The sequence below is a fragment of the Protopterus annectens genome, chromosome 7.part0 (assembly GCF_019279795.1).
Source record: "Protopterus annectens isolate FY-2018-M chromosome 7.part0, PAN1.0, whole genome shotgun sequence".
In the NCBI taxonomy this organism is placed as follows: domain Eukaryota; kingdom Metazoa; phylum Chordata; order Ceratodontiformes; family Protopteridae; genus Protopterus; species Protopterus annectens.
In genome coordinates this window covers 846,662,705-846,686,464 of record NC_056739.1, presented here as the reverse complement: position 1 = coordinate 846,686,464, position 23,760 = coordinate 846,662,705, and the positions used below count along the sequence as shown (strand labels likewise).

At 37.2% G+C, this 23,760-nt stretch overlaps 1 protein-coding gene across 11 annotated transcripts in view; it reads left to right on the top strand.

Moving 5' to 3' along the window:
• The window catches only part of LOC122806731 (plasma membrane calcium-transporting ATPase 2), a 2,851,771-nt gene that overhangs the window by 533,636 nt on the left and 2,294,375 nt on the right, over nucleotides 1-23,760 (top strand). The gene's annotated exons all lie outside the window — the stretch shown is intronic.

Below are 23,760 nucleotides of genomic sequence, written 5' to 3'. Positions count from 1 at the left end.
CATGCTGCACCTCAGAAAATCCAAATCCCATTGAGCTATGCGCTCGAGAGACTTGAACCTCGGCACTGAAATAAATAGGACATGCTGGAGGGACAGATTCATAAACCAGAGGCTCCCTTCACTCTGGAATAAAATCCCAGTCCAGGTTAGGCAGAGTCCCTCGTTGACTCTCTTCAAGAGGAATCTTGATGAGTGGATGGGAGATATTAGGTTTACCCCGGGTATCACTTCTGTGTCACTGTTAGACAGAGGCACAGTATACTAACCTCGAAAAAGGGCATAGCAAAATTCATTTAAAATGGGTGGCGAAAGCCAAACACACTCTGGCTAGGCTTATAAATGCCCTAGAGCAGATAGCCTAGTATGAACCTATGAACCTATTAGGAAAGTGCTGGAATCTGACACACACTGCTGTGGGTGGGGGTAGATTAGTGGCTCAGTTTTTAATGCTTCTGTCTGTTAACTTTTAAATCTGAAGTTCAGTCCTGACTTCTGTCTATGTGAAGGTTGCATCTTCTTCTAGTGTGTCTGTGTTTTTTTTTGTTTTTCAATGTACTGTAGTTTCTTTCCATCGCCTGAAAAATGCTGGTTAAACTGTACCTCCCATTTCCTCATATGGGAAGTATTTAACCTGCCATGTTATTTTTTTTATAGCATTAGACATTCAAAAGATAATAACCAAACAAAACTTTGGTGAAAGGACCAGTCCTGAAAAGGACGAGCAGTGCAAATAGCTAAAATTTATACAAATGTATTAAATAGCTAAGCGCTTTCATCCCTAAATGTGGGATTTCCTCAGAACTAAAAAATACCCAATTTCACCACATCAATTAAATACACTGCTGAGTAGTAATAACATCAAATGACATCAAATGGCAAATAATCCAATTAAGTCACATTTGAATCATTATCAAGAAAGTCATAAATATGCAAGAGGGATAACAAGTACTAGTACGTTCTATCAAAAATGACATTTTAGAGCAATAAAAATACAAATGAAAACGAAAAAGCAAGCTGTAAAACAGTGATGACCCAAAGCTGGATCAAAAAATACCCATTTCATAATTTTATAATGAAATGAAGACACCCATCCTTAAATTTTGTAGATACATTTGCTATAAGAAGAAAACAGTGCACAGTTACTATTATGTGCCTTATATGACCTTCACATAACATCATTTCCATCACGTCCACTCACACAAGATTACTTTTGAATGTGCCTGTGTGATCTTTTTCTCATTGCAAGAGATACAGATTCACTCATTGAAAGTAAATTGGGAACTGTGGCATGCTCTTACAATAAAAAAATCAGTCAGCATAACCAGGTGTTATGTGTCTATGTGTGTCATGGATAGAGACCTGAAGATTATTATCTTTTAACAATCTGAGACAAAGTTTTCATGTAGCATTAGTATGTGCAATAACACAATTAGCAATGTGGTCGTCATTCAATTCTACCCAAAAGGTGATTTAATTTACAGATTATAAAATACATTTTCAGGGTAAAGCCCTAAAAAAGTACTAGTATTTACTGAATTTAGGGAAAAAAACATATTGTTCAAGATCAATTTTTCAGAACATTTTATGAATGCAGTCACTTTTTTTAATCCAATACAAAACAAGGATTTTCCTACAATAGAAAAAAAAAACTGTTCCTGGAACAGACAGCCATGGGGCAAACTCCAAGTTGGGTAACTCACTAATGAATGTATGTATAAACACCAGAAAACAGATGGTTTGCTTGACACAGTGCCAATTTATATTGTGTAATAAGCTAACACTCTTTGTTAAACAGTACACAATTATGTATACTTTTTAAAGAAATATCTAGAAGATTTTATGGAAATGAAAAAGAAAGCATACCATTTAGCTAATGATACCTCTGCTGAGTACGCAATAATTAATGAGAACTAGTTAAATGATAAGGTAATCCTAACTGATTTCTTTGGTTAGTCACATCATTCTGCCATGGTAAAGTAACCTGTGAGGCACAGGGCTTTTGTTTTGTTTTAAAATTAAGTATCCCCTTACCCTGAAGTCATGAGACATCTGAATTGTTATATTTAAGTTGACAGAGTGTGAGAAGTGTAGCCCTTACTTGGGCATAAAGGGAGACTTGTACTTTTTTATTCAATTGTGTTTTATTTTTTCTTTTGACTATTTCTGTTCAATTTATATGTATTAAGAAAAGTTTTGTGCATAAGTACCATACACACAAATATATATATATATATATATATATATATATATGTATATACATATATATATATATATATATATATATATATATATATGTGTGTGTGTGTGTGTGTTGGCATAATGTGTGTCAGTAATACTACAGATATCAAAAGACTGCATGCTGCATTTTCATAGCCAAGTACATGTGATGATAAAAATGTAAACATCCCTTCAGTCAGTCTCACAAATGTGGCAGTTATCTTTCACAAATAGTTTATTTTAATTGACCTGGGAAGGGATTCAGCATTTGCTTTGTACAATAATCCAAAGCACAATGTGTAAAAACTATATTTTCTTCAGGAAGATAGGTGTAAGAATAATATGTTGAAAAATAATGTGTAAAAGTGAAGGAATAAGCATTATGAACAAATAACTTTCGGTATTCTAACCCCAGAGTTGTGTTATATCCATTACGCTAGATGTTATCATTAACATGGCAGCAGCTACTTCTCAAAACTAAACCCACTTTATTTCTACGCACGCTGGAAGTAACATCATGTTCTACCACTACAGAGGTGAAACATTCTTCATTGCTGAATGCTTATTTAACTTTATTCACTTGTTATTCTTCCCTGACTTTTCAGGTTAGGATGAACCTCATTACTGATATACAACTGAGAGCTCCAATGTTTTAAAAAAATATATAATCATGGCACTTTTCACAACAGCGAGTAGTCATTTAAAGGTGGCAGACATACTGTTTCTTTGGAGGAGAGGTCTTAACTGTCACTACACCCCAGACGATGTGCATTAGATTAGCAACCTGGATAATGAAATAACCAGTAAAAAGGACATGGAACTGAATGGTACATACTAGCTCACCTGTCCCAGGAGGAGGACATTGGCAGTCCCACTGCAGGATGTCCTTCTGGAAGAATGTCCAGTATAGCAGCCTCAAAATTCTGGATTTGGCAGAAGAGAGAATGCCTGCAAAGAGTTACAAATGTTCTGAGGCTACAATTATGTTGGAATGGACTCACAGTGTTAGAGGGTGTTAGGCATGTTATCTCATGCACATATCCTTACATTCCTGAGCATTTTCTGAAAAATCAACTTAAGCATAAAATAATCAAGGCTTTTCTAATGTGGGACATCCTAGATTAACAATCATACTGCCACTTTTATTAATAAATCCTTGCCTTTTCTAAGCCTGCATATTATAAGCTGCTAAATCACTAAGTTAAAAAATCTGACCCAAAGATGGATGCCATAAGGAATATGGATGTTAATTGGAAGTATACAGAAAGACAGTATAGGCGTGCATAAGTTACGAACAACAGGAAGGGGTATTGCAAACATCAAAAAAAATTATTCTAATGGCAGGTGGACTACAGCAATGTTTCCTGGCTCTTACATCCCTCTCTTGGTGTCTTAAGATGATGGGGGATCAGTTGAATGAATGAGCTGATGAGGGACAGGCTCAGTTTATTTCTTATGAATGTCTGGAAGGCACTGAATGATCTATTGCTCATACTTTTATCTTCATGCACAAGAGAATGTTGGCTAACTGCCGTGCTGACCTATGAATAAAATATCAGTGTCCTAACTTAAATTGATCATGTCAGTCAGCCCCTCCCCCCAATTTGAGAATGGTAGATCAGATTATTTTTAACATGCTCATCTCAGGGTTTGCTGAATTACTCATTGTAATAGTCAGTAGAGGAAACAATGTCATTTTTAATCATTTACCATTAATCGTGGCATTTGGAATTAATTATATTGCTTGTTACCTGAAAAATAGGCTGATTGTTTAATTGTTTGTCTATTAACCTCTGCAAGCCCCTCCTCTTTATGAGCATGCCAGCATTGCAGCTGAGATGAGGAGGTTATAGGATAATATTTAGTGTCATTATATAAACTATAACTCAGGAATCCACATCATTTACAGATGGATCTGTTTGTATTAACCCTTTGCCATTAATCATGACACTGAATGATGTTACATTCTATGTGACTTAAGAAGAGGATGATTGTTCAAAATATTGTCTATCATTCTCTGATAGCACCCCCCCCCCACACACACACACATGGAAATACCTTACATTGCTGAGATGTGGAAGATATATAATAATACTGAGTATCATTATATTCTCAAAAAACAACATAGCTGAGAAAAAAATGCACTACAAGAGTCCTTAATCATAGTTGTTATGCTGGTGCTCAGAAAAATTGAATGTTTCATGATTCATCAAAAGCCATCTTTTGAAGAATATCAACATTCAGTTTATCAGCTTGCTTAGGTAAACAGATAATTACTGTTTTTTTTTCATATAGCCAGACATTACCAGATTGCAGGGTGCATAATTCAAAACAATCCAGTGGCACCAACTCAGTATGGCTTCCGACTTGGTTGTAGAACAAGCAGAACACTCATCCTTTTTTGACACAAGCATTGCAAAAGTGTGGTCCATGTAACTATAGACCCGTTTGTCTCACTAGTGTCATACATAAAGCTGTGATCATATTATACTCCATTAATCCGGACATTAAAAGACTGTTAACCATGGTTATTCATCAATTCTGCTTTATAAAAGGAAGTTTTTGCCTCTTTAACCTCATTTACTTTTATGCAAAAGTAGCCCAAAGAAGTGGACAATGTACACAGCATATCTGGACTCGGCTTACCTTCTATCTGACTCGGTTTTTAAAAATATCTCCACTGGATCCAAAGAGGTATTTCCCTGTACTCATATCTCATCAGATTCATTACGGAACATACTGCATCTTTTGGCATGTATTTGACTAAATTTATCACTCAACTTGAGTGTCCAAGGACATTCATAATTAAAAAGATCAGTTTTAGTTGTCAGGACAGATTGGTAGTTCTCTCTCTGTACTCAGTCTCTTATAGACTCTTGCAAGGAGATGTTTGTCTAACCTTTGGTGCCATGAAAGATCTTTGACCTCCTATTCCTTCACAGAACAAATTGTATCTCCTTGAAAGAACTACACCTTCATCAGCAGATAAATAGGGCACATTTGGCATGATAGACTCATATCATAATGTAATGCTCACCGCTGGAACCGGCTTCCACCACATTTCAAGTAGAGTAGCACCCTTGCCCCTTTCAAGGTAAACCTAGATAATAGGATGGGTAGCCACAAATTCTCCCCAGACAATTTTCTTGCCCTCATTGATTACGGAGGGAATTTTTCAGTCGGGTGTTTTAGCTAGTCTCATAATCAGTCTGCGGACTGCTTGCCTAGTACTTACCTATGAATAAAAAGGAAAAGAAAACTTACTGCCTTAGTTTTCTAAGACCTCTTAAAAGCTTTTAACATGTTGGAACAATTCTAACCAGGCATGCCAATTTAGACACAGCAGTTCAGTAATACAGTAATCCAAGATTTGCATCTCTGACCCTCTACTTCTCACACCAATCCAGTTTAGCAGGAGTTCCTCTGGGATCTATCATTGCCCCTTCTTTTTCAACATGTTTACCAATCATATGCATGATACAGTATACAGAGCAGCCCTAATAGAATGTGCAGATAATTCCACAGTAATATGCACAGCAGTCAGTCTGTCTGAACTCGAGCTAAAGACACAACATGTTTTAACAAACTCGAGCACTGCCTTATCAATTATTGACTAATATTAAGGCTCAAAACACAAGCTAATCCTATTTGCCTGTGAAACAAAATCCAAAGATATTCTTGACTTTAAGATAAAAGCTACCAATAACAGTTGTAGAACTTGTGTGGCAAACCAGACTTCTAGATGTAATTATTAATGACATTTTGCCAGTACAAAACTTGGTATGGTGTACAAAATCAAATCTTCTCTAATAGTGCAATTGCAAATGAAACAGCAGCCAATATTCCTATCTCAATTTAATCTTCACAAATTTGAGAAACCAGGCTGCAAAAATAATGCTGTTTTCCCAGTCATAGTAAGAAAGACCAACTTTTTCTCAAAAAAATAATTTTTATGGAAATAAGATGAACATTTTTCATCCAACAGAAAAAAAGCACCCTGCAATCCACTGCACAAACTTGAGGGCTACCGAACCCATGGTAAAACAAATTTTGCCACTCATCAGCCTTGGAGTCAAAGGATTCCATACAGATGAATTATGATTCTTCATTCTTAAATTATACACCAGATAATAAGAATAAAACTGACTCTTAGTGTGCTGACAAGCATAACAAATAACCTTGAGAGAAAAGCTTTAGATGTAAAGATTTTTAAATCATGAAATACGATTTCTCCCACCAGAATCTTTTAAAATACATGATCAAATTTAAAATAAATTGTGGTCACTATTAACAATCCAAAAATATGGGAACAAGTATTTAATATTATATTAGCGTAACATCTCATATTTGAATTTAACAAGAATTATTTTTACACCTTTAAAAAACTCTGTAACACTAACTGTTTATTACTTGAATTGATCTTAACCATTTGTATATTTTTGGTGTATAATTCAATGTGTTACTTGGAAGCATTTATGTAAATATTGTATATATGTTTTGTGTTTTTGTTAATTACTTTAGTTGGTAGTTTATTTTTAATTTTTTTGTTTTGTTTTAATTTTGTATGGCATATAAGAAAATAATAAAAATTATTATTGAAAAAAATAAATAAATAAATTGTGGTCATAAATTATGAATTTCTCTTTTTAGTAGGGTAAGTAATTACATTTTTTTTGCCAGGATTCATTGACAATTTGCATAGTATGCACTTCCGCAATTACTTGGGAGGAGGCCATGATTAGTCATGTTGCGATTCATAGGACAAGTTAATGATGCAAGCCAGTGAGAAAAATGGTACAGGAATAGGTGTATGCAAATAATTGTATAAAGCAATGCAAATAGAGGTGCGCAGTCTAATCAGTACTTAATGAGATACACGTGTGGCTCGGAAAGTAGTTCACAGTTCATAGAAGTAATGTACAGATGGTGTGCATTTTAATATAAGAAAAACAAAGCATCTGGGAAGTTTGTAATAAACAAAGGCTCTAGGAGCAACATTTCCAAGGAAACAACCCTGTAGAGCCTCCTCACTTCTGGCACCCCTCCCATTCTGTTTCCCTCCTGAGCATGTTTATGACAATGAGATAGAGGCTCATTAACCATCATCTGACACAACACAAACTATGACTGCAGTAGTGATGGCTGAGAGGGTTCTGAGTGCCTATCCCCTTAGCAGGTATCCCAACACAAATGCCCAGAGCAGCTCAATCTGAACTATAGAAGATGGGAGCAGTATTCAGGGCAGTGGCCCACTGGCTAGCTGGCAGCCAGCAGCTCATAGACAGAATTACCAAGTCAATCAACCTATAGCCCACTTCCATCAGTCCAAAAAAAGTGTGTGCGGTCCTTTCCACTAGCCAAACTGACCTTTCTGTTTCACCATACATCACCTCCTTGTATCTGCTGTTGCTATACTATGGCAGTGTTAGGAGTTTCACACTAGTCAGCATGTGCCTGTTGTCTTGCTCACCTATGTACATGTCATTCGTCTTGGGCATTGTCAGCTTGGATTGCTCTACTTTTCACAAGAGAGCACAGCTATTTTGTCAGATGTGCAGTGTATTGCTGCTAAAATGAGGAGACAGTGTTCTTGTGCACAACACATCTATGTGAATCCCAGCCAAACTGTTACTAATCTTGTTTATAGGAGGTATTTGTAAAATTATACTCTGTTGGAACAAACACCCTTTACTGAATAAACATGGTAAAGCAATGTGCTGTATTTTTATATGTATTTTATTGGTTCAGTATTTTATTTGGTAATTGTTTAATTGCTAGATGTGATGTTGTGTCTAGTGCTATTTCCCTTTTTTATTATGAAATGGATGCAGATTCCAGACTTTTTTTTTGGTTTACTGAGTTGTTTAACTTTTATGCTGAAAGTTGACTTTCTTTTTTGATTCCCCTCCATCCACATTTTTGTAGTTCAGCCAATCCCTTTTTTTTACCAATGGAAGTGTTCTTGTGTACAAAAAAATGTGTGCCTAGTCTATTAAATTTTCAAAGGTAGGATTGAGGTACCAGACTCAGCAACCTACACCCTAATTATTAAAAAATAAGGATACTATATGTTATGTACTGTGCAATATGATCCCACCAGCGTAGCAGGGTTTAAGTGGCCACACATTATAATCATTCCTAAGGACCCAAAAATGAGCTCACCCAAAGGAGTAAAACATGACCCTGTTTTCGAGCCATTATAAACTGACACACTATAATCTATGATGGTATGAACTGATATGTTAGAACGTGCTGGTTAATATCTTATTGTACAAAATATGTGAACTATTGTATAGGTACTGAAGGGGGGTACCTTTTTTCTGGGAATACTGTTGTTTTCTTCTTACAGGGAAAACAAGTTCCATGCCTACTTCCTCGTGGCCAGTAAAACAACTAAATGAAATGGTTCATTTTGTTCATGTAGTGCTGATGCTTTCATTTCACAGTATTTAAAACACAATTCTTCACTTTGACTAATAAATCTCTATATAAACATATATTTTTATTTTAGATTGCGTCATTCAAATACTGGAGGCTGAATAAAGGTGTTCCTTTCTAGATACTCTGCACATACAGTGCTTTAGGTGAAATAACATATCATTTACATAATACATCACTTTCCTTCAGTGACACACTATTCTGCACTGACTATGCCTGTTAACTGATTACTGTATAAACAATCGTGTCCCACTCTCCCCTCCTATCCTGCTTACCCTATGAACAGTGGGGGCTCAATCTCACCTCCTGTCTTGCTTACACTATGAACAGTCGGAACCCAATCTCATCTCCTGTCCTGCTTACTCTATAAACAGTGGAGACGTAATCTCACCTCCTGTCCTGTTTACTCTATAAACAGTGGAGGCTTAATCTCACCTCTTGTCCTGCTTACTCGATGAACAGTGGGGGTCCAATCTCATCTCCTGTTCTGCTTACTCTATAAACAGTGGGGGCCCACACTCCACTCCTGTCATGCTTACTTTATGAACAGTGCAGGCCCAATCTTAACTCTTGTCTTGCTTACTCTATAACAGTGGGGCCCAGTCTCACCTCCTCTCCTTTTCACATAACATGCAAGATTATGTTCAGGTGTCTGACCAGAACTGACTTGTCTGTCTTAGAGATGGATGTCAAGAAATTTACCGTGAGAGATGAGTGACATCCAAGCTGAGAAAACATAACTACTGACTTATGACTGGGCAGACACAATCATAATTCTTTGAAATATACAGAACTTTTGCTGCTCAGGTAACAGTATTAGTTATAGCAAAAATGTATGAAGGAATGCAAAGTGTTTTACAGCTCTGAGAAATGTAAACATTTTAATGCAACCACAGAGACAACAGTCAATATCTCTCCGATAAACCAATGGCTTTAAAAGCTGTAAGACACTTCACTTTATCACAGTTATGTATGTGTGCATGGGTGCACACACGTGTATATGACAACAATGTTTTTGTAGTTATTAAAGGTGTTTTAGTATCTTGTTGCCTTTCTTTGGCAGATAGCACTGGATGTTGTTATGCTGTATTGTGAGACCAGAGCTTAGTAGCACCAAAAGGTGTTTATCAAAGTTAGCTCCCCCCCCCCCCCCCCCAAACAAATTGGAGCATAATCACAGCACTCCATAGGCTTCAAATGAGTTATGGTTAAAGAGATCTGCTTTTATGTATACACAGACACACACACACACACACACACACACACACACACACACACACACATATATATGTGTGTGTGTGTGTGTGTGTGTGTGTGTGTGTGTGTGTGTGTGTGTGTGTGTGTGTGTGTGTGTGTGTGTATTTTATAGTGCATGGACTTTATCTTCTGCATATACTACTACCAGTTACATTAAAAATATAGGATCACAAAGAGTTTTTACAGCTTTGAAACCCTTAAGACAGTGCTGTTACAAGAGCAGATGCTACAGTAAAATATGTTAAACACTTCACTCTGCTACACTTTTGTTTTTACATAACAGCAACGTATATAACAGCTTTTAAAGTTGTACAAATTCTTCAAATGCTGTGTTGTGGTGTCCACTGTTGTGCTCTAGGGTGAGACTTGAGCTTAACAGTGCTGAAAGGTGCTTAACAATATTTTAGGCACCTTTCTTTAAAAAAAAGATGCTTAGCAAAGAGGTCTATTTTCCAGAATTTTTAGTGGAATCAGTGTTCTACAGATATGTAGTGAAAGCAAATGTCTTAGGAATGCTAGGATAAAAATAGCTGTTAAATTTAGCTGCTTTTGCCTTATGCAATTAAACTGTATAATAAGGAAAAGGGATTTTGGCACCACTGGCAGTTCATTGTCATTGAAAAGCTTTAAAAATAAGTATTTCTGTGTAGCTAAGTTGATGGAATGTAATTTTATTTTATTTATGTATTGAGATGTAATTTACATTCATCATATCTGCTTGCAGTGTTATCATTTTTGGCTAGTTGTTTAATTGGCTTGGCTGCAACAAAATATGTTGCCAAATGTGCACCTCAGTACTACTATACGGTTTTGCAATTTATTACAAAATTGAGCCACAGATGTCCTGAAGATATGCTGTAAGACCAACAAACACCAGCAGCAAAATCTAAAATTTCTTTTGAAATGCTGAAATGCCAAGCAGATCATTTTTTTTTAAATGTTTAGTTTTATGTATTTATTTGTGGGGGTGTGCGGCCATTAAAACCAAGAAAACTGAAGTGATTAATTATATGTGACTTGTCAATAGATAGATGATAAGACTGATATAATCTGTCATAAAACATGTGATGACCATCTATGATTATCATATCACTATGTTGTATAACTGGCTGCTTCTCTTGTGTTTTCTTTTTTACTCCCCCTGCCATTTGGAGCTTGCCTGATGGCTCCCCTCCCTTCATCTAATTGGTCCATCCTTTCTGGCAGAACAGGAGGTGGGTATTCTTAGGCTACTGAAAAGCAGTAAGGTCCATAATTTCAGCCTCAGTTTCCTGGTGAAAGTCAGAGATTAGAGAGGCTGACCCTTGGGTGGCCTACCATCTTCCCTTGGCAGAACCACTAACATCCTCAACAGGTCTCCTGAGCCTACAGTTCCTGCCTCCCAGTGGGAAGCATGCTGTACATGCCAGTTTCTCCTTGGCTACATAGATGAAATGCAGTCATGTGAGTGCAGGCTCAGGCTGGTTCTGTACTACGCTAGCTGAAGGCCTACTGCTTTAACTATGTACCCCCCTGTGTATTAAGCCAGATGTTCCTCCCTCCTCCAAGAATTGGCAAGCTGCCAGTGACCATTCAATCCAATCCTACCTAGCCATCGCCTACATGTACCCAAGCAAGTATTTCAACTGGGGTTGCCTATGGTATAGTCAAGACTTTCTCTCTCTCTCTCTCTCGCTAACACTGCTTTTCTTGTTTTGCTTACTAGTAATATTTCCTTACTTTTCTATGTCTCTAATTAGCCTGTGGTAGTTAAAAAAGTGAAACGTGTTCACCAGTGGGGATTCATTAAGAAGTTCATTCAAGCTGTCCAACAGATCTGTTAAACTGTACGTGATTACATGATGCAGCAAAATATATTAGGATCTGTTTAATAATCTTGGACAGAAATAGTTTATAATAAACATAAAAGTAAATTTTATACATAGCTAACCCCATACAGTCATTTTTCATGATAAAGTGGATTTTGGGGTACAAATCAGCAGTTATAATGAAGGGGTTGCCCAGCATATATCACCATATTCTATGGTATGTCTCCGTATTTGAGAGGGACAAAATCCTGATTGATGCACAGACCATCCAGAATTGGTTAGTGACCTGAAATTTGGAGGAGCTAGCGGGACAGGGTAGGATGTTCATGTCAATTCTCCCAATCAGAGGGGGGAGAGAGACAGTCTGGTCCAGTCTAAGATGACAATTAGTTGATTCTCTGTTTGCCAGCAGTCAGTATAAAGGGAGAAGATAAGTGCCTGCAAAGGAAAATACATATTGAAGACAGCCGATAGATGCGTGAAAACATGCACAGGGCAACAGGCCCAACATTATGGGAGTCAGACTCGTGCAAACTTCCAGAGGGGTAACATGAGGTAGGTTAAGCAGAAAACCCTGATGGATCCATGGATGCTTGCAGCTCCCAAAAACAAAACCAAACAAAAAAATGGTTACAGGAGAAGTCAATGATCATCAGACAAAGGAGCTAGAAAGAAAGGTACTTTTCTTTGTTCAGCCTTTGTGGCTATCCCAGAAAACTCAGTCAGGAAGAAATAAATGGCTCCACAGAATCCTTGTCTCATTTTCTGCTGGTCAGATGGAGGCACATTTGCAGTTATAGTGCACCTTTCAGAAAGTGCTGCTCTCAGTAACTGTGGGTTATTGCACTGGATTGATTACATACCAGAGGATGCTTAGAATGCTTGTATTTCATGTGCTGCTTTGCTGGATTTTAAATGTACACAGATGTATTTATGGTTCATTCAGTCTGTGTAAGCCTTTTTTTAGCAATCTGTTAATCTTTGGGGCTGCACCCTGTCTCAGGCTGCAGGTAACTTCTAATCGTTATTTCCTCCTTTTTTCTTCCCCTTATCCTGCTGCACTTTCTCACATTGTACATTTAGCTCTTTTGCAGCAGTAGATCCAATTTTCCTCATTCAACAATCCAGAAATAAGCAGGAAAACCAGTACTGATGTAAACAGCAATAGAATCTGTCTTGGTTGTTTTTGGGAGGGTGTTAATGAATATGTTTTAAATGTTGTTCTCACTTCCTGTTTCATGGTTCTGAAGATGTCTTTTGTATAAGATGAAAGTGCTAAACTGTGCTTGTTTGCAATTTTTATCTTTTACTTCATTAATAAAGTTCCGTGGTCGTCCAGCTGCTGGTGTTTGTTTTGTTTTTTTTGTTTTGTTTTTTTGTTTTTTTGCAGTTTAGTTTTTCTGTATGCAGTAGTTCGTTCCCCTTTCCTGCAGCACAAACTGACTGCAACTTTGTACTTACCTTTATGGAGGACTTCTTCCCTTTTCCCTACAACATACTTTGTCACATTGAATTTACCGTTAAGTGACAATCTACCCCTGCTTCTGCCCTTTCACAAGCTGCAGTCAGGCTTTATCTGGCAGTTCCTCCCCCTTCCACTGCCCCATAATTGTAATGTTGCAGTAGCCTGTATGCACCAGTCCACTATTTTTCTGCAAGACCCTTTCTCATACCACAGGTAGGTTTTACACAGCAGTCCTTTCAGTTTCCTGCATTGTCCTTTGTCTTGTTGCAGCCAGGCCTTGTGAAACAGTCTTTCCCCCTTACCTGCAGTGCTACCTCTTTTTTCAGTCTTGAGCAGATATAAATCTCTCCCTAAACCTCATATCCCCCCTCCTCAGATAGTACAGTCCAGTGTTCCATAAGCTACTGTGGAAAGTAGAGTTAGACCTAGCCACTCATTTCTGCTGCCACAACACTTTCTGTCTGTAGCATCCCATCTGTACTGCCACCAAATGCTGCCATGGCATCTTTTCTGTGTAGCATCCCATCTGTACTGCCAGCAAATGTTGCATAACACCTTTTCTCTGTAGTATTCCATCTTTATCACCACCAAGTGTTGCCATGACACACTTTCTCTTTTGTATCCCATCTGTACTGCCAGCAACTGTTGCCATGACACCTTTTCTCTTTTGTATCCCATCTGTACTGCCATCAAGTGTTGCATAACACCTCTTCTCTGTAGTATCCCATCTGTACTGCCAGCAACTGTTGCCATGACACCTTTTCTCTTTTGTATCCCAACTGTACTGCCAGCGACTGCTGCCATGACACTTTTTCTCTTTCATATCCCATCTGTACTGCCATCAAGCTTTGCAAAACACCTTTTCTCTGTAGTATCCCATCTGTACTGCCATCAAGTGTTGTCATGACACCTTTTCTCTGTAGTATTCCATCAGTACTGCAATCAAGTGTTGCCATGACACATTTTCTCTGTAGTATCTCATCTGTACTGCCAGCAAGTGTTGCCATGACACCTCTTCTCTGTAGTATCCCATCTGTACTGCCATCAAGTGTTGCCATGATACCTTTTCTGCGTAGTCTCTCATCTTTGCTGGCAGCAAGTGTTGCCATGACACATTTTCTCTACAGTATCTCATCTGTACTACAAGCATGTGATGCCATGACACCTTTTCTCTCTTGTATCCCATCTGTACTGCCAGCAAGTGTTGCCATGACACCTTTTCTCTGCAGTATCTCATCTGTACTGCAAGCATGTGATGCCATGATACCTTTTCTCTCTCGTATCCCATCTGTATTGCCAGCAATTGCTGCCATGACACCTTTTTGTGTGTAGCATCATATCATCAGATCCTGCCCCATTTGCATCCATACAGTGAACTGAAATTGTAGCACATTAATGCTGTCTTTTTACTATGTACTTGCAAAGCAATTGGCTTTTTTATGTTCCAACATTGTCTTTTTGTTTACTAGACAATATATTTTTATTGCACAGTTTGTCTTTCTCTAAAAGACTGCCCAAAGTAAGCAGCTATTACTGTAATTTAATATGTCCTTTGATTAATGAAAACACTTTTTATTCATTTTTATCTATGTAAAACAAGTTTATTTTTATTGAGGAGACCCTGGATCACTGTATAGACAATTTTTTGAGGTTATGAGGTTGTTAACAAGTTAATATCTTCAGTCTTCTGCACTAAGCTGTCAGATACCATCAAAATACCTTCTCACATGTATTAAACCCATTTCTCATTATACTATACTATTCAGCCTGAAAGAGACTATAATTTCTACTTTCTTTTTCATGTATTTCTTTCCTATGTACTCTTTCGGCATGCAGGTTTTCCTTGGATTTACTCCAAGAGAAAAGCATAACCATGCATATACTTTTATTAAACCTCATCTACAACCTATATCTATCAAACATGCACATGGAGTACAACCTTACAGCAGTGTGTCTTCTCTGTATTATCCTAAACCTGACTTTGTTATGTTTAGTTAACAGATTGATCTTGTTGCCCAACAAAAAACATGACATCTGGCACAATTGATAAAACCAGAATCTGACACCACTGTTATCAATGGATTTTCCTGTTACAGTATCAATTGACTTGTACCCAATCAAACAGTTTCCTGTCCAGCTATCCAATTTTGATGCCTCTTAAATTCCTCATAATTCCTGTGATGTATGGCATCCACTTTTTCCTAAAGTATAGGTATACAAAGTATGCACAAAGCTTCCTCCCTCCACCTTTGTGGTGGCTTAGTTAATGAGATAGGGCAAGTTAGATATGCAAGACATCCACAGCATGAAGTAGCAATACTGGCCATCTACAAAATACTTAGGTTCATAGGTTCATAGGTAGGTACTAGGCTATTGGCCCTAGGGCCTATATAAGCCTAGCCAAAAAGGTACCCTGGCTTTTGCCACCCAAAAAAATATTTTCCTGTGCCCCTGTCGAGCAGAGCCACAGAAGTGATCCCCAGGGTGAATTTCCTATTTCCCATCCAATATAGGTTCATAGGTAGGTAAAAGGTAGCTGGCCCGTATGGGGATCGAACCTGCAACCTTAGCATTACTTAGTAGATGAACCCTCTATTAGTTAACCCTGCAGAATTTTTTTCAGACTTCTTGTGATGGACATAAAGAAAGCACAAGTGTACCTTTGCAAGTCATTTCTAAATATTCTTTTGTATAACAGAAAAAACATCACTTAACAACAACGGAAGGTACAACTGCATTAATGTATCACCATAAAAAGGTGGCAAACATGATCTTTAGAACAGAATCAGAAGGAAGTACATGAAAATCTTTGAAGTGAAAAATTAAAATGTCATTGAACTGGGGTGGGTCAAACATCATCTGATTGCTCCACAAAGGCCGCCATTTCAACTAACCCTATTTTTGGTGAATGGGACCATCACTTTCTAATAGCTAAAGTGCTGTCTCCCTAAAGACCAAGATTTACAATTGTTCAGTTCCTCTATTATCAAAATAGAGATATTACTTTGCACAAAGTTTGAGGAGCTCCACAGACCTCCTTTCAAGGACATTCAGTGACATAGCTCAGGGTTACTACTCTTTATTAAAGATACAACAGAAACATATTAGGATGATCTTTTCACAGCAGAATGCAAAAGGTATTCAGGCTAACATCTTATTTCAGAGCCAGATTCCTTGTGATGTTGCTCAATGCATTTCAGAGATGTCATTCACTCAGGTATTCTTTAGTGCTGCTTCATGAACAAAACTTGCTATCATTAGAAGAGCAGATGGAATAATTCCAAGAGGGAAAAAAGCAGAGCACTAGAAGGGCCAAAACACATTGAAAACTTCTCATCTAAAGAAGCTGAACAATTCTGACCTGGCAGAAACATGACTTCAGTCATAATATACAACAACACTCAAAATGGAAAATAAACGGAGGCACAGCCATTATATTGTTGAGCACTTTTATTCTTTAATATAACATCAAGAACTTCAAAAGAACAGAGAACCATTACTTACATGACGTATTTCTAGAAGCATGACGTCACATGACTAACCAGCTGACACATCTTGGTAAATCTTAATAAATAATTGATCACAATAAATATGACAACTAAAGCCAATAAACTTTTATGAAACAGTAAAATGCATATTGGATGTAAATTTAATTAAGTCCTTTCTGCTATCAGCAATCATTTAATGGTAATAACAGCAATCAAATCTGGTGCTTTGCCGATCATCAGCGCAACCTGCCATTTAACTTCCTTACGTTTTCACTTACATGATCTAATTCAAAAAAAACATAACTTTATAAAATTGTTACAAAGTACTTAAATTCTTTGTCGATGCATTTTTCTTTCTAATTGCAAACACATGTTCATATGGTTCCTGTGAGAGCATTCTAGTGCTCTTACCCGCATATAAGCCCTCATAGGAGCAACACGTTGCAAGATAAACAGCTCCTTCAAACCTGTAAGTGAACTTTTGTTTACCTCTAATTGCTTTACCACAGCGCGTCAAAATCACATTGTGACCTGAATTTGATGTGCCTACAATAGTTACAAAAATAACATGGATACATTCTGTAAGGCCAAGAAAAAGTATCTTGTGCAACTTTCATCTTTTTTAGTGAGGTTTTCCTGTTACGCGGTTTTTGTAAGTTAAACATTGGTGTAAAACTAGTAATATTGGTTAAGTCTTCCTCAGCAGTCATCATTTTCCTGTTAACTACAATGCTCTTGATATTCTGCATTATTATACAAATAAGCATGGGAAATGCCTTAATCAAAGTGTCAACTTTGGGACTAAAACTGTCAAAATTTGTTGAAATTTCAAGCACCTATTATTGTTAACTTCTTCAGTTATATAATCCAGTTTATTGCCAATATAACCACCCTCTCTAAGAATAACTTTTAAAGCAAAAATGGTATAGCAAATGTCTCATCATTAGTTATAAGGTCACTAAGTTCAATAAACTGCCCCCTTATAACGTTACACTTCATAAAGAAAGAATGCTGACTACACAAGTCGTTGTTGACAAGGTTTCTTTTATTATAAATATTGTTATGAAAACACCTGTCAGCTTTGTCAAGAGTAAAGGTGAGACTGCAAAAATGTACAGTCATCAAAATCTTATATGTGAACAAGAGAAAAACATTATCACTGTTCTGCTCATTTAACGATATACAGAAATCTCCATATGTTCCATTCCATAAAAAGACAAGATCATTGGTTAAAAATTCTTTTTCCCACCACCTCAGAATAAAGATTTCCAATAACTAGTGCCATTCAGTAAAAAATAAAATAAAATAAAAAAAATAAATAAATAACCAAAACTAGTTCTAAAAATAAACAGATGGTATTTATTTGAATATTGTCAAAATTGGTGAACTTATTAAAATAACCCCTGACAAAGTCAATGCCAAAATCCTGTACAACTGTAGTATACTGGCACTATATCAACTGTGACTAATATATTTTCAGAACCTTGAAGTGTATATTGTTATAATAATAATGACAAACATAGCCATGAACCTTTCAAATAAAACTGGGAACTTTTGATTATAGGATTCAAACTGTGGCCAATATAAACAGCAATAGGTGCAGTCTTACTGTGAATTTCACTGACAATTGGTCTAAAAGATGGATTTTGTTTTTAAATTTTTGAATTACAGTAATTAATTTATGAGTGACCATTGTTAAGAAACTTGTATATATAGAGAGAGAACTCAGTATAACCTTGATATAAAAGATCCAAAAGACAGTTGCCAATTTTTGGAAATTTCTCTATCATAAAATGTGTGGTTACTATTCTATAACAATTTCTGTTAGGAAGATGCTGCAACATTTCTAACACATATTTATCTGTGTAAACAACCACTAACCATGACCCTGCAGGTTGGACAATGTTCTATTTTATTTTCTCATCTGGTTGTCCCCCTCTTGATGACCATCAGTTGCCTCACTGTACCATATTTCCTTGTGTCCCTAGTACTGGGTAAATGGACTTGGAATACACTAATAGTGGGTTGGGCAAGGGAAGTGGAACAGAGTAACCTGCATCATCTGCTTTGGTCCTGCCCCTCAGAGGCCTTTTGGTATGCTCTAAATGGGTGGCACTAATAACATCAAATGCATTACCTGATGTTACAACAGTTAACTCCAGCCCCATTTAGATGCTGAAATTTTACAGGCAATTTGCTTCCATGATGAAGACACATACCCCAATATAAGGGATTTGTCTCTTTATCACAGGCAGAAACCCATCTCTTCCTCCTATAGTGGGCAAACTGGCTAAACTACTGTTTCCCTCCCTTCCCTCCAGTTAAGAAATGTTCTAATACTTCTACAAGCCATTCACCTGTCAGCTGATAGGCACAATGCAGTAACCTGCAATAAAAAACTGCACTTTGGCCCAGGTGACATCCCTGCAACAAGACTTAAACTGACACATTCCCCAGGATGGGTGAGCTGACCATAGTCAATCAAAAGAAGCTTGCTGCAGTTGTCTCCTCCTCCTTGACTGTTAATCAAAGCCATATCTATAATGTAGTCAGGCTTCTATTTTTGTATGGCATGGAGCTGGCAAACTGAAATTAACCTCACACTCTTGATTTAGTTTCTGCAATTTGGAAAAAGGCCTTGATGGACAGAGGATTACTAAAGCACCCCCCCCCTTTCTGGTTCTTTTTATTTTAACTATGTGTCATTCTAGAAATCTTGCTCTTCCCTGCTATGTACCTCTATTAATTTATGGTTCTGGAAGTTAAGCAATAACGGCCATTGCCTCTTTTGAATAACCTTACATTATACAGTAGTATTCCTATCTTCCTTGCCAATACAGGGTAAGATCACTTAGAAATCTGCATAATTCCCATGATGACTGAAAGTGAAGATGAAAGGTGGGCTATCAAACACTGACAAAATTCAAGAATGCAAAAACAGACATAGAGCTGTTCTTACATTTGGCAGGATAAAAAACATATAAGATGGCCATTCATTACCATCTACAACTTTATTTAAAAGGTGCAAGCATTGACAGATAAAGTGGGCCAAATAAACTTCCCTGGTCACATAATACATCTGTGGATAGCAATTATTTGTTTTGCCTTAATGCAAGTGATTTAGAAGTGCTTGCCTTTTTTAGGTAAACAATGCACCGATGAATTTGTATAGTAATTTCAGATGCGCTCAGGTCAAAACAATAGACTATAATGACCTTGACTAAAGTCTTTATGTTTTGACCTGAGTGCAGTTGAAGTCAGTCTGTAGCCACATCGCTGCATTGTTTTCCTGAAAAAAAAAACATAAAGACTTTAGTGACCATGAATGGCTGTCATAATAGGTGGTGGCGTTTTCTCACAGAAAGAGGTTACCTGGTTCAATTCACACTTGGGGTGCCTTCTATCTGGAGTCTTCATGTCCTTCCTGTGTTTGCGTGGGTTTTCTGTATGTGCTCTGGTTTCCTTCCACATCCCAAAGACATGCAGTAGGTGGACGGGATGCTCTGCACTGGCCATTGGTGTGAGTGCATGTGTGGTATGGAAGATGAGTGAAAGGACTAGTCCCCCAGTGGTGTAATGATTGGCTGTAAATGATGGCCACTATTGATATGACACCCCAAATTCATGTGCAAAAATGAAAAAAGGGGCTGATAGATGGGTGGATAGACTGGATGGATGGATGGATGGATGAATGGATGGATTTAGTGTTTACAACTCTTTTAGGATGCTCATGTACACTATCAGAAAAATGTACTCATTTAGTGATTTGGACAATTTGATATATCTGTTCTTTAAAAGGATTTGTCTTTGCATACATCTACATAAAATGGCGGTATGCAGCCTTGTCTGGAAATGTAGGTATATTACAAATTATTAATACTGTCATGATTTGTTTTGATGTGGTAGACAGAAGTAGGATAAATGGATACTTCATTGTTAAGCTCAAACTGAAAGAGTGCTTGCTTGTAAAAGAGAGAAGTAATATTTGATTGTACTTCACAAGCAGGGCAGAAAGACAAAATGTTGTGTGTTATTTGAAAGATTTGTACAATATATGAATGTGAGGTGTGCTGCTGTTTGACATAACTGCCTGCATATGTAGCCAAGCAACACATTCTCAAAATACTTCATTAGATTAATTTGCAATTCTAAAGCTATTAGTTTTCAGGATTAACATTCCTTACTTTGGAATAACTGGAACAAACAAGCCTGCAATGTTTTGGGGAATGTTCGTTAAAGAGAAAATACAACAAATTGGAGCTGTGTTATTGCTTAAAGTCAAATACTTGTTAGCCCATTCAAACATATCCCATCAGTAAACAATAACATGTTCAACATTGTGAGCGTATGTGTACATAAAATTTTGAAAATAGGGCACAGGCCCAAATGTAAATGATAAAGTATTACATTGCTGAAGTTAAGAAGAAAGGTAAAACAATGTATATAAATTATTTGGAAAGTAACTGCAATGTATGATGTTCACCAGTCAACACCAATTTTAAGTTCATCATACCTGACCTGAATTCTTGTAGCTTTTCACTTGTCAACTAAATTGTCGTGACAGTTGCTAACAGAAACAAAGCAGTTTAATTAAACTTTTATCCTTCACTGTAAGGGTTTAGCTTAGAGCAGAATCATAAGGAGACCCCTCTGAGTTTTACTTAAAAAGTGCCTTAGTAGTCATAATTTGTGTTCTACCACAAACTACTATTAATTGTAACAGTAATGCAACTGGTTATTTCCTTTACTTGTCATAAAACAGATTTATTTTTAGTTTCTAACTAGATAAGACTCCCTTTGCAGTTTGTTTCTGATATGACCATTGAATTTCATCCTTGTTAATTGAAATGCATACAAACATGCATTGTGTAGCTGGAAATGGAAGAAATCAGCCCATACGTACACTATATCATTCTTAATAGGTCATAGCCATAATTTTTTGTGTCAAAAGTTATTGTATAACATGAGGATAAATACCAAAATCTGTTTAGTTTATCAGGTATTGATTGTGATTGTTGCAGAGGCATCCTCCATTAAAAATGGTGCGCTCTCTCTTACTGTAGATAGGTATGTCACGACTGCTGTGTGATACATGAAATATCTTATACTGTAGGTTTGGGAAACACGTTTCATGAAGAGTGGCAAAGTCATGAGTCAGTAACCAACATCTTTAATCCTAAGCCTTCCAATGGCATAGTAGCAAAACCCTAAATATGATGAAAGTGACTCAGGTTCAAACAACGACTTTGGCAGTTGATTGAAAGGCAGGAAATGATGGTGGTCCCTATTGTGGTGGGGAGGGCGGTGGTCCCTATTGTGGTGGGGAGGATGGTGGTCCCTATTGTGGTGGAGAGGATGGTGGTCCCTATCATGGTGGGTTGGGTGGTGGATCTTGGATGGTTGTTTCTAGTCCTCTGGTGCAGTGCAAAAGAGGTCTGTCATAACACACAAAGCAGTGGTCAGTCAGGAGAAGCATGATTAATCTGGTGATGGTTGCTCCTGTCTTTGCATGCCAAGCCATATGCATGTGTACACATGGTGACAGCCTAGGCAACCCTCATGATGATGATGCAGGTGAGATGTGGAAATATATGCAAACTGCTGTCATGGCTGGGATGCTACCAAGAGCAAAAGCCACCATTGATGCCTGTGAGGATGCTGGCAGTTCCCTGCACAAGGCAACTCAGAAGTGATAGTAGTCCCAACTACCAGGATACAAGGGCTGTACCCCAATAGGAAGGTTGGATGGTTGACAAGCTAGGAGGCAAAATACATTGCAAGTTTTGCATGTTGCTAAAGATACCATGTTTTCTGAATTACAAATAAACTTCCAGGTGAAATATAATTTCTAGCAGAAGATACTACTTTTATACTCTTATCTACATTAATACATGTACAAGTCTTGGAAAATCCATTTTTAAAAGTCCCTGCTTCCTTGAAATTAACTTGGTCTTTTTATCATAGGCGCTAGAAGCTGTTGAAGACTGGGGGGGGGGGGTTGAGAGGGGCACTTAGTGATCTAAAAAGGGCAATTTTTTTATAACTATTTACTACCACAACATAGGTTCACTTGGATGACATTAAGCTTAGCCTGTTCCCTTTTGGTGCTTGAATTAACATTTTCTGATTGGTCTTACCTAGCCCATGGCTGATAATTGTCTATTAGCCCTAGTAAGAATAACTGTGATCATACCATAGATAATTTGAGGGGACCCAAGTTCTGTGATGCTAACATCCACTTGTTAGGCTTATGTACTTTGCTGAACCATCTCAAAGTTATTCTTTTTACTGTTGCTGTTATGGTTGTTTTCAGAGGAGAGTGTGGAGGAGGACAAAGAAGAACAATTTCTGACAGACACAATGTGAAGACACCCACATATGATTCACACAAATTCTTAAATAAACACATGTACTTACGGAGTGAATTTGAAAAGCTTGGTCTTGATTCTGCTATTATAACTTTCACTTTTGCACCAGCTTTGTTACGAAGTATTAATAGCTATCACTTTGTCATGTTTTCCATTCTGCTCTTTCCTATGTTTATGATGCAGCATGCTCATCAGTTAATACTTCACTTTGTTGTCAAACATTTAGCACATTATACTTGTTTCAATAACACAATGCTTTGTCATTAAATATTCTTCTTTCTCACAGTCATATAGTAATGAGGAGTCATGACATTTTTATTTATTTATTTATTTATTTATTTATTTATTTTTATTTGTCCTTTTTTTAACTGGGTTTATGCCACAAGGGTAGTGTTCTTTTCAGGGGAGACCCAAGGTGATATTTATTCTACTATCATGGCAAACACACATGCTCATGCATATGCTGTCAAAGTAGAGAAACCTATTGAATTTGACTGCTATCCCAGTGTTTGGGCTTGTGGATTGTAGCTGGTGTTCAATTTTTTTAAATTCAGTGGGGTTATAACTTAAGAAATTCTACAAAAGAGCAAAGCAAATTCTCTCACTCCTTCCATTGTTAATCACAGGCTCCAGGCCTCCAACTGTGTTCTACGAACCTGTTCTGCCAATGGTAAACAGTGAGCACCACTGATACAATAATCTTGAAAAATCGCAAAGGC